The sequence below is a fragment of the Cervus canadensis genome, chromosome 7, assembly GCF_019320065.1.
Source record: "Cervus canadensis isolate Bull #8, Minnesota chromosome 7, ASM1932006v1, whole genome shotgun sequence".
Classification (NCBI taxonomy): domain Eukaryota; kingdom Metazoa; phylum Chordata; class Mammalia; order Artiodactyla; family Cervidae; genus Cervus; species Cervus canadensis.
The window spans coordinates 56105017-56120410 of NC_057392.1; the positions used below are offsets into that span (position 1 = coordinate 56105017).

Sequence of the window (15394 nt, forward strand, 5' to 3'; positions counted from 1 at the left end):
GTGCTAAATATTTCATCAATACAAAATGCAGAGTTCCTGTAATTGAGTGAAGATCATTTAAACTCAGCAGCATCAATAGTGCTGGAGGTGGGTGCAGCTGGTTCACCTCCCACGGTCCCCAGCAGAGCTGGTCCAGGCTGCTGTCAGACACAGTGTTTCAGGTCCCGACCACCGAACTCCACTGTATGGGAGCCAGCAGAGGTCAGAACCTTAGTCACTGAGTCAAAACACTTCTGACAAGTCACAGTTTTACTCAGAAGGACAGAAAAAATCAGAAACGTGATAAGCAATGGAAACCAACCTATCGCTCGTAGAGACTCACCAAGTACCTGAGTGGCTGCACTGACAAGTGTTTGCCTGGTGGGGAGGGGGGAATCTTGCCAGATCAGAGCCCTAAAGATAAATGGGCCTTCAATCCTGCCTGTTTAAGACCCAGACTGCAAACAAACAAACAAAATGGTCTCTTAACAGAGACGAGATCTTCTCCCAGCCAGGCAGGCACTAATGGAGAAGATTGTGAAATGGCTGAGTACATTTCCCTGAGGTTTCCTAAAACATGGAGAACAGAACTTGATCTGTGAGGGGTGTTAAGTCCCCACCACAGAGAGGGCAGCTGCTCCACGGTACCAGGCCAGAGCCAGCCTCTCAGAACAGGTGAGGGGAGCTCTGAACTCAGGACTAAGGGAGTGGACAAAGGGAAAAAAAAAAAAAAAAATCCCAGGCCATTTGCTTGTGATTCGTCTTCAGTCTTGTGTCTTTGGTGGACACATATTTGTAGAAATTTTTTCCTTCCAATTCAATAGGTGCCTGGTGGAAAGTAAGTGCTTCACACCCCATCAGCTTTCCTTCTGTATAATGCCCACCTCCCAGTACCAGTGGCAGAAGCCCCAGCCCCAAAAGCCATCTCCCCATTCTTACCAGCTAAGACAAGTCTGCTCCCATCCATCAGTCAGCGGTGAGCCGAGGAGGAAGGAACAAAAGGGCCTGCAAGGAGGGCTGAACAGACACAACGCTCCTCCCAAGCAAGGGACCCACCTCTCTTCCTTCACACCCCAACTCACACCCCACAGAGACACAGAGGGGGAAAAAAAAATAGGCCTCTTTCCTCCTGAGAAAGAACTGTTTCACCTCCTCCTCATCTTAGAAAACTAAGTTTGTAGTGACTATTATGGAAGCTTTTACACATACAAAAATAGACAGAAAACACCATAAAGAACCTCCATGTTTTCATAACCCAGATCCAAAGATTATCAGTATTTTGCCAACCTTGTTTTATCCATCTCACACTCCAGTAACTTAAAGCAAATGCCAGACTTCGTGTCAGTTCCCCACACCGGCTCTTCTTAACTAGGGTCCCAGGAGAAAATTAAGTCTTAATAGCTTAAGACATCCATTTATGTAATGAATTAACTTTCCTCCTTGGCATCTTGGGAGAAAGAAATGGCAATCCACTCCAGTATTTTTGCCTGGAGAATCCCTTGGATGGAGAAGCCTGGCAGGCTATAGTTCATAGGGTCTCAAAGAGTTGGACGTGACTAAAGCAACTCAGCACAGCACACTTTGGCATCTAGAAGAGAATTAGCTATTACCCTCCTCGGGAGAACTGAGAACATAGGCCCTCAAGATCATTTTCTGTGGAGCTGAATTCTGTATAATATTACCCACCCCACCCCCTACGTGTTAGGTTCTGTGTATGTACATACATGACCACAATGTCATTATCATCCAATAGCCATTTCACTTTCAAATTTTTGCCAATTCTCCCAAAAATGTCTTTTACACTAAATTCCTTGAATGAGGATCCCATCAAGGTGGGCACTTCTTGTTTGGATGATACACCACTCTCAACTCTCTTCTAATCTATAACAGTTCCCTACTCCTTTATTTTTTTTTTTTTCTTTTCCATGATATACATTTGTTGAAAAAACTTAAGTCATTTGTCCTGTGGAATATGCCACACACTGAATCTGGTTGAGACCTCCTTGTGGTATCAACTTACTCCCCTTTTTTCTGTGTTTCCTGTAAACCTAGTGTTAGATTCCAAAGCTTCTTGAGATGCAGTGGTTTCAAGTTCAATGATCCTCCCACTGTTTTGATATTCTACGAGGGGCTAAACCCTGATCATCTAAGGGAGTTTGGGGTGGGGAAATGAACAGGGATGTCTCTACGTTGCAGTGGTCCCAGAGCTTATAAGGACAACATACTCCAATACTCATAACAGGTTCACTCATTCAGCAAGTAATCATTTTCTACTGTGAGCCAAAGTAGAGATATGACAGTGCAGAAACCAGCCAGAAATCTCACACCCCAGAATATGCCTGCCAGTGAGAGGGTAAGTGGAGAGTAAGACAAAATAAAGACATACAGTGTGCTTTGTAAGTGGATAGAAAATTAAAGCAGGGAAGATGGAGAGGGATAGCAGGGGCTGGGGGGCAGAGGATCCCTTGTAAATTAGATATTCAGAGAGAGCCTCATTGAAAAGGCATTTGAGCAAATATTGGAGGGAGTGAAGGAGGGCTCAGGCAGATTTTTGAGGGAAGAGAGTTCCAGATGGAGGACCAACAAACTGTTAGGCAGAGATACGCTTGACCTGCTTGAACACCAGCATGGAGGCCTGGGGAGAGAGGACGAGGAGAAGAACAGTGCAGGAGGGGGCAGGGAAGCGGTGGCTACAGATCATAGAGGGGTTTCCACTGGTGTAAGAACTCTAGCTAAGAACTCGAACTCACTGTACATTAAGACTTGGCTGACTTAAGATTTGAAAGGGATCATTCTGGCTGCTACATTGAGAATCAACTGTAGTGGGTGGCAGGTTGGGAAAGGTCAAAAAAAAAAAAGAAAGACCTTTTAAAAGGCTACTGCAACAAGCCAGGGGAGGAAAACCCAGGATCCTGTTAACTAGAGTTCTTCCCAGGCACTTGCATTGTGCGTTGCCAAATTTAATTCTTGCAACCACCCAGTGGGGTGGGTATTAACAATTCTCTTTTATGAGTGAAGAAACTGAGGCTCAAAGAGTTTAAGTCATTTGCTTCAGATATTGTAAATGGGCAATCAAGCTGGGGTGTGAGTCACTGGTCTAACTTGTAAGCCTGGTTCTGCTATCCAACACATGTCCCTCTAAATTACTGGAATGCCTCTGCTTTACCAGGTCAACTAGAGTTGCCAGTGACCATTTTGGAAACTTCTGTTGACACTTCTTTATACTTTGCACTGATCCCCACCTCTTTAATTTCTCAGTGTGCAAACTTCACCCTCATCTGTACTTCAGGACCCAAACTTTCTGTCCTCAGACTAGAATCCTTGATACCATACTGCCTTCAGCTAACCACAATACCTCCAAGGAGTCTCTATGTCCTGGGCTCCAGAAACCTCCAATGGGCTCCCATTTCCTTCAGATCAGGAACTCCTTTTTTTTTTTTTTTTTTTTTTTTCACTTTTTGGTTGTGCCACACAGCATGTGGGATCTAACTTCCCAGACCAGAGATGGAACCCACAGCCTCTGCATTGGAAGTGTGAAGTCTTAACCACTGAACTGCCAGGGAAGTCTCAAACTCTTAATTTGGGTCACTTCAGTTACCACTCAACTCTGCAATGACTCATTTTCCTGTTTCTTCATGTCAGTGATAGCTGGCCACCCTACCAAAGATGTGCTCTTTCTGCCATATAGAGTTGCTGCTTAAAGTGGTGGCCCAACCAGGGATTATATTGATATTTTTCAGGAAGTGTGTATGCATGCACATACACACATACGCATCCTGCATCTAGGTGGAACTGGGACTGTTTGACTAGTTATCAGCAATAAAATGTGATAACAAAATAACACGTGTCACTTCTGGGCAAGGTGAGTAAGAATTGAATCTATTTGTTCTGATTGTCTATTTGTTACTGTAACTAAATGAGCTACTAAATAGAGTGTGTGTGTGTGCATGTCTGCTTAGTTGTGTAGTAGTGTCCGACTCTTTGCGACCCCATGGACTGTAACCCACCAGACTTTATATATTTATTTCTACTAGTCTAAGTAGAATTCTGAGAATTCATTAGAATTCTTAGCTATAGATTTTTCATCGTCCACACAATTCTCTCTTCATCCCAGCATTTCATTAGCACAGTAAAATAACAGTTCTCCTTAATTTAGCCAAAGCCACCAGTTTCTAAATTCTTCTATATCTAGTGCCTTTTTATTTGTTTACCCCTGCCATGACCCCCAAATTTTGAAAACTGTTCTCAGCCAAATTTAACTAATAATTTGCATTCTTGTCTGTTATCAAATGGACAGGGCTTCCCTTGTGGCTCAGTCGGTAAAGAATCTGCCTGTAATGCAGGAGACCTGGGTTCGATCCCTGGGTTAGGAAGATGCCCTGGAGAAGGGAAAGGCTACCCACTCCAGTATTCTGGCCTGGAGAATTCCATGGACTGTATAGTCCATGGGGTTGTAAAGAGTCGGACACAGCTGAGCGACTTTCACTTTCACAAAATTTTCATCAAATGGACCAGGATGTTGCTGCCAATCAGAGGCTCTGTAACAACCTAGAGGGGTGGGAAAGGGTGGGAGGGAGATTCAAGAGGGAGGGGAATATGTGTATACCTATGGCTAACTCATGTGGATGTATGGCAAAAGCCAAAGCAATATTGTAAACCAACTATCCTTCAATTAAAAATGAATAAAATTTTTTTCAAAAAGAGGTTCTGACCAGCATGAGACTGACGTTACTATCAAATCAGATGACACAAGTTGAGCTTGAAACAAAGTATCATGATGATTTTCTTGGTCTGAGCAGGTTTTTGGGACCAATGTGCTTCTCCCATTTGACTTTTTGAAACCCTGAAGTGTCTGATGGGTCTCATGAAACCCTGGGCAAGGAATTCTGGTTTGTCCATGACCTGAAACTGACCCCCATAAAATCATAACTTTCTGATCTCAGCTGGCCTCCTAAAAAAACAGGTTCTGCCAGTTGACTAGATATGGAAGAGTGCTTTTTAAAAAACTACCCCCATCTGCACCCAACTGTGCAAAATTAAGGCAAAGTTTATCTGGAAGAATCTGGCTCCTAAGTGCTTAAAAATAAGGAAAATAGCAATGTAAAATCAGAATTTTAGTGACTACCAGATCAAACAGGGCTTCCCTAATAGCTCAGTTGGTAAAGAATCCGCCTGTAGTACAGGAGACCCCAGTTCGATTCCTGGGTTGGGAAGATCCACTGGAGAAGGGAAAGGCTACCCTCCCCAGTACTCTGGCCTGGAGAATTCCATATAGTCCATGGGGTCACAAAGAGTCGGACACAACTGAGCAACTTTCACTTTGTTCTTCCCTGGTGCCTCAGATGGTAATGAGTCTGCCTGCAATGTGGGAGACCAGGGTTCAATCCCTGGGTGGGGAAGATCCCCTGGAGAAGGAAATGGCAACCCACTCCAGTATTCTTGCCTTGAAAATCCCATGGATGGAGGAGTCTGGCAGGCTACAGTCCATGGGGTCACAAAGAGTCAGACACGACTGAGCAACTTCACTTACTCACAGATCAAACAGACACAAGTCTCCCTCCTCATCACCTCAGCTCTCAGCAGTTGAATGCACAGCAACAGTTATATCAGAAAGATGCTCCCTGGGGACAGAAGAGCAGTGCTGTGATAGCTGGGCACGGTAATTAGCTGCCCAGAATTTTTACGCGCTAAAGAGCAAAGGAGGACTAAATGGCAACAACACAGGAAGGAAAGAGTACTACCAAAAAAAACACAGCGCTTAAGAATTTTCTCTTAAATCTTGGTAACAAGGTCTGATGACCTAGATCATAAAGTTTAAGAATATTGTCTTAAATCTTGGTAACAAAGTGTGATGACCTACATCTGGCTCTTCAAACCCCAGTTTAAGTGTGTCTTTAGTGAGAACAATGATGTCTGCTAATGTTGTCTTAAACATAATTTCCTCCAGAAACCCCTCCACTGGGGATTGTGTCAAGGGCCATCTCCAACTTCCCCCCCCATGTAGTTTTACCTGTTGGACAGGAGGAATTCAGGGCCAGAGTTCCTTAACATTTCCTAAATACCAGAATCACTGAGGTGATCGGCTTCTCCTTAACATCACCAAGGTGATGACTGTTTACCCCCTCTCATCTTAGCAAATTGATCTCAAGGCCAAATGGGCCACCATGCAAAGAGAAAAGCGAAGAGAATATAGAAGAGAAAGAGTTTGATCCAAGTCTGTCCTTGGAAGTGCTCCTCACTTCTAAATCCCATAGCCATGAAGTTCAATGTGGGTGAAGGGAACTCCTTAGAAGACTGCTGCTCTTGCCTGAGCGTTAACAGCACTTAGGAAGCATTTTAAAAGTACAGATGCCTTAACCATGACATTTTTCACAGAACTGGAACAAATAAAATTTATATGGGAACACTAAAGATCCAGAATTGCCAAAGCAATGCTGAGGAAAAAGAACTGAAGTGGAGGCATAACCCTTCCAGACTTCAGACAATATTACAAAGCTACAGTAATCAAAATAGTATGGTACTGGCACAAAAACAGACGTATGTATCAATGGAACAGAATAGAGAGCTCAGAAAAAAACTCACACACCTAATGTCAAGTAATCTTCAACAAAGAAGACACAAATATATAATGGGGCAAAGACAATCTCTTCAGCAAGTAATATTGGGAAAGTTGGATGACCTCATGTAAATCAGTGAAGTTAGAACACACCTCTATGCCATACACAAAAATACTTAAAGACATGATATCATAAAGCTTTTAGAAGAAAACATAGGCAAAATAGTCTCTGACATAAATCATAGCAATGTTTTCCTAGGTCAGTATCCCAAGACAAATATAAATAAAAGCAAAAATAAACAAATGGGACCTAATCAAACTGATAAGCTTTTGCACAGCAAAGGAAACCATAAAAAAAAAAAAATAGAAAAAAAAGACAACCTATAGGAGAGAATATTTACAAACAATGCAACCAACAAGGGCTTAATTTCAAAAATATACAAATAACTCATATAACTCAGTAACAAATGATCCAATCAAAAAAATGGGTAGAAGATGAGCATTTCTCTAAAGAAGAAATACAGATGGCCAACAGGCACATGAAAAACTGCTCAACATCACTAATTACTAGAGAAATGCAAGTTAAAACTAAAATGAGATATCACCTCATACCAGTCAGAATGGCCATCATCATGAAGCCTACAAATAATAAATGTTGAAGAGGTTGTGGAGAGAAGGTAACACTGTTGGTAGGAATGTAACTTGATGCAGCCACTATTGAAAATTGTAAAAACTACAATAAAAATAGTTATCATATGACCCAACAATCCCATTTTTGGGCATATATCCAAACAAAACTATAATTCAAAAAGATACATGTACCCTAATGTTCAGAGTGGCACTATTTACAATAGCCAAGACATGGAAGTAACCTAAGTGTCCATCAACAGATGACTGGATAAAGATGTGGTGTGTATTTATGTGCACACACACACACATACACACAAAGGAATATTACTCAGCCATAAAAAAATAAAATATTACCATTTGTAGCAACAACACATCACATGGACCTAGAGATTATCATACTAAGTGAAGAAAGTCAGAGAAAGACAAATATATAATATCACTTATATGTGGAACCTAAAAAATAGTACAGATGAACTTATTTACAAAACAGACTCACAGACACAGAAAACAAACCAATGGTTACCAGAGGGGAAGATGCAGAGAGAGATAAATTGAGAGGATGTGATTAACCAATGTACACTACTGTCTATAAAATAGATAAGTCATAAGAACTTACTACATAACATAGGAAACTACATTCAATATCTTATAATAACCTATAATGGAAAAAATGTATATACATATGTAGATATATATGTCTAACTGAATTGCTTTATTACATACCTGAAACCAATACAATCTTGTAAATTAACTATATTTCAGTAAAAATATAGTTAGATGCTTAATATTCTCTTCAGTAGATTCTTAATTAACTGGTCTGAACCAATAAACATTGACTGAAGCCTTGAAGAACGTGACATTCACAGGGGTAGGTCCTTGGGTGGAACAGGAGAAGGTCCAGGCCTTTCAGGGTGGGGCAGGGGTTCTGCCAGTTCAGCAAAGGTGGACATGGTTGATGGGTCAACACAGGAGCTCAGTCATTTTAAGTCCCGACTTAGCACAGGCTTTTCCATAGCCCAGGGAACTGGCTGCCTGTGATGGGCCAGAGTTACTGAGGAGGTGGGGCGACAGGGCCTCGGCTTCAATCCAAATCTCCAAGACTTTCAGGCCAAATGTCATTAACTCTGGGCTCCCTGACCAAAGTGTAGATGTGAATAACTCATATCTGTTATGAACCCTTGTATCAAAGTGGACCTTTCAAGTTTCTCTCCTCCCATCTGTGACCGTGAGTGTGATTTCCAGATGACACAGGCAGCAGTGGTGTGAAAATTCATCTCCTGGACAAAGAGTGGTCCCAGAGGAAGGCTCACACTCCACTCTGCTGTTGGCCCATGGTCAGTCCCTTCTAGAAGGCAAGAGCTGGTTTTCTGGGGGTTTTCACCCTGCCTCCCTGCCCACGTCACATACACACAGATCACCTGATATCTGTGCCTGTGTTGGCAGATGGAGGGTTTGGATCTTTTACTTTAGAGATGAGATATCAGCACTCACTGCTTAATCCCACCCCCAGATTTCCCTCCTTTCACAGTACTCTGAGGCTGGCACTGCTATCATTTCCATTTCACAGATAAGGAAGCTGAATCTTAAAGAAGTTAGAGGGCTTCTGGTAGCGAGGGGCAGCGTCAAGATGTAAATCCAGAACTGTCTGACCATGCTCCTAATTCCTGTACTCAGATGTTCATCTTGTTTGACTTACACTCTCTCAGCCACAGCAGAGCCCACTAACCACAGAAGCAAATGATCTCAGTGAAAAAGGAAAGTAACTGTGCCATAGTTCTGAGCCCAGGGCACACTCAGGGGCTGGACACTTACCACCTCACTGAATCCATCAGCAGCCCTGGATGGCTGTTGTCCTGACACTTGATCTTTGGCATTTACAGAGTCAACATTTGACTATCAAATGGGATTTTGACTATTTGAGTCCCTTAATCTGCAAGAGAGCTTGCCCCCAGACCACAACTCAGGGCACAGGGGGTACCCTTCAGGTCACAATAGAAGTAACTGCTTGCTTGTAGGGCTTCCCTGATAGCTCAGTTTGTAAAGCATTTGCCTTTGAAGCAGGAGACCCCAGTTCAATTCCTGGGTTGAGAAGATCCCCTGGAGAAGGGAAAGGCTACCCACTCCAGTATTCTGGCCTGGAGAATTCCACGGACTGTATAGTCCATGGGGTCACAAAGAGTTGGACACAACTGAGCGACTTTCACTTTGTGAGCTACGGATCCCGAAGAAACCAGACTGCTAGTCTGTGTTAAGGAAAGTTTATACCCAATGATGAATTTCCTTTAATAGACTTACAAATGCCTACAGCTCATATTCAAGAAATCAATAGAGCACACAGATCACTTAAGTTGCTCAGGACACAGATCGCTTAAGCCTGACTGCATAAATGGGGGAAACTCTGTGCTCTGGTAGCATATGCTTGATATCCTTCCCCATCAAGTTAGAGCAGAACACCTCACCTTAGGACTACTGTCAATAAATGAGAACTTGGTAAGAACGATGAAGGTGATGTGGAGCATTTTCAAAGATCTCCGGAGAACTCTCATATGAATGTCTGGTCTACTGTTTGAACATTTTATACAAGAGGAAACCAAGGCTGGAGGAGGTCATATGATTGGCCCAGGAATGTCTGGCTCTAAGCCCAGGGTGCTTCACTCCCTAGAAGCCAACAGCAAATCATCAAAAAAGTGCCAAACCCTGCATGCTGACTCAGTCATAGAATGTGACTTAGGAAGATGGAGGGGTAAGAGAGAGGGCTACAGAAGAGAGAGGGCTGCCCTTGGGCTTCCCACTCTCCCTCTAACCCCCCCAACAGTGCTGGCCTGGGGGTGCCAGAACTCTGAGCTTACCTTTGATCACATCTGTTCAGATCAATCAATTCAACCCAGACACTGGTAACTGTGAGCTCAGAACAGCAACCCAGAGGTAACTGGTACTCACTCTTTTTGCCCTCAAGATGCTAATCATCCTAAATACCATGAGAAGTCAAAGACAAAATATTTAAGGCACTATTTACTTTGTTCCTCTCACTAGAGAGTGAGCACCTGAACTATCTAGTTACCTCTCTGTTGCCAAAGCCTGTGGCCCAGTTACCTCTGGGTCAGGGCCTATGGTTCAACTTCCTTTACCAAATAAGTGAGTGTTTTCTTCTTGAAAAGAAGGTGTTCAAGGATCTTAGCCCAGGAGGAGGGATTCAAATCCAGCCTGGGATCAAAGAAGCCTTGGCGGATGGGAAAGACCCGTGGGATGGGAGGGAAATGGCCTGGAGGTGGACAAGGGCAGGGTGCTGGTCACAGAGAGGCTCAAGTCAGCCTGTTAGGGAAGCACACTGATTGAAACCGCCCACCCTGGCCAGGCATCATAGTAACCATTTACATGAGTTGGTTTATGACAGGAGATCCTGATAAGGAATATGGAACTAATCAGCCACCACCAACAGGAAGAGTTCGGGAAAGGTCGAAAGGAGACACCGTGTGTCTGCCCACTTCCCAAAATCCCTCTCGCTAGCATCCATTTTGGCTGAGCAATGCGTGTGCCACCAGTAAAGACTCTAAATTAGAACAATTGGCAAAAGACCACCCGGAAACTAATCCCATCACCATAAAACCCAAGATTGCGAGCCATGCGACAGAGCAGGTCTCTTGGGGTCCCTTACCTCCTGCTCTCCACCCGGGTGCCCTTTCCCAATAAAATCTCTTGCTTTGTCAGCATGTGTCTCCTCGGACACTTCATTTTTGAGTGTTAGACAAGAGCCCAGTTTCGGGCCCTGGAAGGGGTCCCCCTTCCTGCAACAAATGGCGACTCTGGTGGGACTCTTCTTTGCTGAGACTGACATCCTGACCACTCGGGGTACTCAGGGGCCAGCTTGCCTGCCAATGGACCAGACCCAGCGGCCACAACTGGGACCCTTTTGCCCCTGGTCCCCTCCTGACGCGGACAACTGGCCAGAGTGCCCCAACCGGTAATGAACAAGAGACTTTATTGACCTCTCTCCCCTTCCCTCTCTCTTTCCTCTCCTTAACCCTTCCTATCCTTCCCCATTTTTCTAGTCCCCTGGTCCTGGATGCAGGAATCTGGTCGAAGGGCATCAGCTTGAGCTGAGGATTGGAGACTGATCACCTCCTCTTGGCATAGAACTCGAATTCTGGTTCTGATTTCTGGTAAGGCCGAGTTCCAGTCCTCCCTTCTCTGGAGGCCCAGGGTAAAGTCCCGTAATGCCTGGGTATCTGAAGGTGGCAGGAGACGTCTATAAGACCACCCCTTTTGCCCTCTTTCCCGCCTCCTCTCCCTTCTTCTTTCAACCTGGCTTTCTTTCCTCCCTTTGAAATCTTTGAAGACATCTGAAGTTTTGTGTCTCTATAGAAGGTTTTCTGAGAGACTGTATTCTTGTATTTAAGGGAGTGTCTGATGAGGACTGCCAGGTTTATATATGTGTGTTTTAACTCTGTGTTCTGTGTTGTGATTTTTGATGGCCATTTTGCTTTGTCTGGCCACCATTTGGTTTAGACCTGCTGCCATTTTGTTATAACTTTCTTTCCCTGTGCCTTGAGACCAGGGCTCTCAGGAACACTTATCTAGACCATTTCTAACTCCTGAGACTGAGGGGGAAAAGGGAAAAAGCCTTTAAAGCTTATATTTATTTCAACTTTTTTTATAAACTAGTAAATTTTATATCATAATATCTAATTCATGACTAAACTTAGAAAATGAAGCTGGATCTCGCACTGTGTCTGTCTAAATATGTCTTGGTATGTCTTTGTCTCTAGGTAATATTTTTGAGGTTAATTTGTAAATGAGCTCTATTTAATTGGCTTAAAGAAAGGTAAGCACTTACAAATCAAATAATTCTAAATTAAACAATAAATTCCAGGTTCATGTGAACTGGGAAATATTCAGTATTAAATACCTGATATTAATGTTTTCTGTTGACCTATCTAATATAGACATGTCTTAGAGTAATTAACATCAAGTAAAATATTTTCATTGTACCTAGGTTTAATATAAGTTAAATATTATACCTATTACAAGTTTGTCAACAAAGAAATTACCTCGAGTGAAAAAACTTCTATAAAATGTAAATGAGGTATGAGTTTATATATAAACTCTATTAAGAATAATTATTCTTTAAAAATATCTGTCTACAATAGTCTCCCCAAATTGGCGTAACTTGAATTTCTAAGGGTTGTGCTAAACTAAGTATTAAAAGTCTATTAAATAATTGGGTCATTTCCAAATGAAATAAGATTTTGAAACATTTACTACTAAACACTGATTTCCTTTTACAGAAAAACGAAAGAGATTTGGGACTATAAATGAATAATGTTTGATGCCATCCTAAAATGTTTTAAGAAAGCAAGGGTTTTAGAAATTATCACTGGTATTTATGCTCACCAATCTATAAAATGCTAATATAAAAGTTAGCTCTTGGTTGCTAAAGGAAAGTAGAAAATGTGCTTTCAGTAAAAAAAGGTATGAAAAAATACTAAAAAGAGTTATGCATGATCAGGATTTTCTAAAATTGGGTTACAATTAGTTAGATAAATGGATTTTGTTAGGAATGACATGGTCGTAAGAAAACTGGTTAGAGCCAATTAGGTCCAAGATGGCGGAGCTGACTTTCACTAGACCTTGAGCCTTGGTATTTACGCCCATTGTGACATATCAACAAGCTAAATGATACACCCATCAACATTGACTAAATCTGACCAAATGTTCTAAATGCTTTTAATTGATCTTTTTGAGAAAACTTCCTAAATTGAATTCTTTTGAAGTTCCTTTGACCTCTAGCTAACTTTGGGGTGCTTCAGAGGGCCCCTGAAACATCCCAAAGAGAGATATTAAACTGTGTTTATTTGGTTGGTTAAATTACATGAAAAAGATTATCAAATGAGTAAGAAATCCGCTCATGTTATAAGATATGGTAAAATTACTAATACAGATATCCTAGAAATTATATGGAGTTCTTAACATTTTGATATGTCCTGGTATTCTAATGAAAAACCTGATGACTTCACAAAAGTTAACAAAGGACTGAATGAACCAGCGAATATGCTTATAACTTTTATGGTTTCTATCTGAAAAATTACAGGTTTGAATCTTGTGTTTTCCGGGAGTAGGGAAAACCTTCCTCTCAAACTAATTATGAAAATAATGTGGTAAAATTATACGTTATAAACAAAACAATTATATTTTCTCTCTATCTGACTCCTCCAGAAATTTGAAACTCTTAGGTTTCCAGTAAATTTATCAAATGAGCTAGGAAGGTTATCTTACTAACAGGTACAAAAATCTCAAAGAATTTTTGAGACCTTAAAAAGGGAAGAATTCACCTAGATTTGTTAGGCAACATCTGTGATAAGCCTTTGGTGTGAGTTTCTCAGCCCTGTTTTATTTTAAAAGTTCAGTCTGAGATTCTATAAATGTTTCAGCAAAATAAAAATTCTATGATCAATTATGCTTATCTAAATCATCAGAACAAATTTAGTGAGAACAGACCTATTTTGCAAACAAGCTAGCCTTAATTTGGTTATATTTGATAAAAATGAGGGTAATTTTAGGGAGAAAAAGATGTTTCAATAAATGTTAAATCCCAGTTTGTTAATGGAGGTCTGCATGTAGTAAGACTCATTTCTTGGATAGTTCTTCTCCGTCATATGATATTAATGTAAAATTTAATTGAATTCTTAAAGGACACCCTAAATTTGTTTCTGAAGCTTATCTCAGTAATCTATCTTTGGATGAAGATCAGATGCCTTATGACCTGCAACCAGAACTGGAAAAAGACATAATTTAAGGGACTATCTCCAACCTGGATGGAAGGACTTTTTTATCAGGTACTCTTAACTAGCTCACACACGAAACTGAAGGGAAATTAACTTTTAGATTAATTCCCACTTCCAGAGGCCCCTACACTGGATTGGTCTATAAAGAAGACAGCTGACCTGATCTCACCTTAAAATGATGCTCAAACAGAGGAGAAACTACACTACACCAGGATGAGAAGATGATGGCATCAGAGATAGACAGCTTGCCCAAGATGCTGGACCTGATTTGCATGGTCATTTATAATGTTTTCTTGACTTCTTAGACCTTTACATATAAATCAAATGCTTTTCTACCATAGGCCTGATCCTATGTTAGTTTTAGAAATCAATCCAATTGTTGGGTTTGTGGCCAATTACCTGTGTCTAGTTCTGGGTTACCTTAGTAAATTTCTCTACTACAAAGCTCTAACTGGTTGGCCCTGAGAAAATTTACTTAAAATAATAAAATTATAGTCATATTCAGGTCACTGTGATATTACTAGATGGGATCCCCTCACTGGGCCAATTAATAATGCCTACTCTAACTCTGGCCATAAATTTGAGCTTTTTTCTATTACTCAAGCTCAATCAGAGCAACAAGAAAAGTTTCAGCAAAGGAGGAAAAAAATCTCCCACAATTATGGGATAGACTTATATAGATAACACCAGGCTATGGTAATTTAGGTTTAAAGTCTCCTCTGTGTTGGAAACAACTAAATCATACTAAGGATAATCAGTCTAGTAACACTAGAAAACTGGGCTATGTGCCTTATAGACAGTGGTGCCAATATATAATTTCCCCGGAAAATAAAGATTCTACAGAGTAGACTAAGTCAGATGACCTGAGATATACTGAGCTACATCTAATGGAAGCTCTTAAGTCTTACTTGTGACTTTGCTAATACTGCTAGCTATGTTATTTGTATTTCACCTGTTTTACAAAAGTGCTGTTTCTTACACTGCCAAATGTGTGACTGAGGCCTCTGATAGGATAATATGTAGTTCCACATGAGACTGATGATGGTAACAGTGTAACTCTAGATATGGGAAGAGGCAACAAGAGGGAATGTTTTCCTGGACCAAGAGGCTAGTAATACAGGTGGTACAGAGAATTTTGGATACTGTTTTATGGCCTAGTCCAGTAACAGCACATTGAGTGGCCTGTCAACAAAATCTTTGCCAAACCTGAGAATGGACATTCTCAGCACCATGGGATAAAATGGTCATGAAATGCCCCCTTCAAAATCACGGTCAAGTTTATGAGCAAAAAGGGGCTCTGCCAACTGAAGATTGACACTTGCCATCTACATCTACAGAGATTAAATCATGGCCACTGCAACTGCTGACTTTCAATGACCCTGAAATGAGTTCAGGGTGAAAATCAGAAATGAGGCACTCTGTGCTCTGAGAAAAACTGGCAGAACAG

General features: G+C 41.5%; 1 protein-coding gene across 3 annotated transcripts in view; it reads right to left on the minus strand.

Annotated features, from left to right (window-relative positions):
- Positions 1–15394, minus strand: part of ST6GAL1 (ST6 beta-galactoside alpha-2,6-sialyltransferase 1) — a 147252-nt gene that overhangs the window by 47290 nt on the left and 84568 nt on the right. The window contains exon 1 of one of the 3 annotated variants that reach the window (XM_043473458.1): positions 919–937. The exons of the other annotated variants lie outside the window; for them this stretch is intronic. The gene's annotated coding sequence lies outside the window, so the exon portion shown is untranslated. Of the gene's footprint in view, positions 1–918; positions 938–15394 lie in introns of those variants that run through there. 3 annotated transcript variants of the gene reach the window in all.